We start from the raw sequence: 1936 nt of genomic DNA, 5'->3' as shown, positions 1-1936 counted from the left end.
ATATGCTGTGCTACTGAGTGTTGGTGGTAGATGTCTGTGGCTATGGTGTTAACCAAGTGGCTGTTTTGTCCTGGATGGTGTCAAGCCTCGAGTGCTGTTAGAGCTGCACTCATCCAGTGGGGTTTATTTCATCAGACTCCTGACTTGTGCTTGTAGATGGTAGACAGTTTTTGGGAAGTCAAGGAAGTGAGTTACTCACTGCAAGTTAGTCTAGCCTCCAAACTGGTCTTGTAGTATTTATATGCAAAATGCAGTTGAGATTCTGGTCAATGGTAAGCCCCAGGATGTTGATAGTAGGGGATTCAGTGATGGTAACACCATTGAATTTCAAGGACAGTGCTTAGATTGTTGATGGAGATGGCATTCCCAAACTAAATGGACTGCAGCATTTCATGGTGGCAATTCATCTTCAGCTTGTCAAGGGTAACTAGGAATGGGCGATAAATGCTGGCCCAGCCAGTAATGCACACGTCTCATGAATGAATTTTAAAATAAGTTAGCCCCAATAATGTCAGCTCAATTTTTGTGGATTAACATTTTGGTTTTTATGTGGCGCGTTATTGATTGCCTTTGAAAATCCAAATGCACTGCATCTACTATTTGATATATCCTCTAAGGACTCTGGCAAATTTATTTTCCATTTGACAAAACCATATTAATTCTATTTGTTTACATTAATTGTTGTCATACTCTGACATTGTTCTATTAGTTTCGATGTTGTTGTATCCAAGTTGTGGTACTCAGCAATAACCTTTTAGTTATTTATTGTACATTTAATTAAATACTTGCTACTGTGTGATGTTCTAGGTCCATAGCAAATATTCCTGGTGTTTACACAGCAAAAGTCAGTTTCAGGTTCCAGTCTCTCTCTAGGATAATTGGATTGCAAATGTTCTGATTGCACAGAAATTCATAGTTAAAGATTGAATCTGAATTCTCCAAACAGTAAATAACAATGCCAATATTTGAGATGTCTCTAAGAAACAAAAGCTTCAACTTGGTTCATTTGAAAGGCTTACAGCCAACTTTAGTAGAAATGAATACGGAAAATTAAAGTTTGTACTCATCATAGTGTGGGAATAAATTTGACCTGGGCAAGATTGGCCTCAGCCTGTCCTTCGTAAAGCAACTCTTCATTTTCCTAATCCTTCAATTCATGGTAATTGTGTATAGAGGCAGCTTTGCTGTGATGTTTGTGTCAATGGTAAATAATTAGGTTAGATCATTGCTCTTAAAAGAAAACAACTTAGACTTAAAGAAGGAGCATCATGAGGATGTGAGGATGTATAAGCTTTCTTAGAAAATTGCACCTAGAACAGATTAGAAGAAAACCAACCTCCTTTTAGATCCTATGGCCATACTATTCTGAAAATGCCCAATCTCGACTGATCTTGGAAGCTGAGCAGACTCAGGCCTGGTTAGTACTTGGATGGGGGACTGCCTGGGATTACCAGGTGCAGTATGCTTTTGGGGCAGCTCAGTGGTTAGCACTGCTGCCTCACAGCACCAGCAACCTGGGGTCAATTCCACCCTCATGATTTTAAAAGCCTCTATAAGTTCACCCCTCAACCTCCTAGGCTCAAGTGAATAATGTTCCAGCCTATCCAGCCTATCCAGCCTCTCCCTATAGTTCAAACCCTCCATTCCCTGCTGCATCCTGGTAAATCTCTTCTGAACCCTCTCCAGCTTGATGACATCCTTCCTATAATAGGACGACTAGATTTGGACACAGTGCTCCAGAAGAGGCCTCACCAATGTCGTGTACAACCTCAACATGACTTCTCAACTTCTATACTCAAAGGTCTGAGCAGTGAAGATGAGCCTTCTTAACCACCTTGTCTACATGTGACACAAACTTCACAGATTAATGTTCCTAAACCCTTAGGTTTTGTAGGATTGTGCAAAAATCCCCATCATCTAAAATACTGGACAAGAC

At 40.3% G+C, this 1936-nt stretch overlaps 1 pseudogene; it reads left to right on the top strand.

Moving 5' to 3' along the window:
* The first annotated feature begins 1347 nt into the window (after positions 1 to 1347).
* Positions 1348 to 1466, top strand: LOC125483220 (annotated as a pseudogene).
* Positions 1467 to 1936: the final 470 nt, after the last annotated feature.

Source organism: Rhincodon typus, chromosome 5, assembly GCF_021869965.1.
Source record: "Rhincodon typus isolate 14 chromosome 5, sRhiTyp1.1, whole genome shotgun sequence".
NCBI lineage: Eukaryota > Metazoa > Chordata > Chondrichthyes > Orectolobiformes > Rhincodontidae > Rhincodon > Rhincodon typus.
Note: the sequence above shows the minus strand (reverse complement) of the source record. Positions and strands in the feature narration are given on the sequence as shown.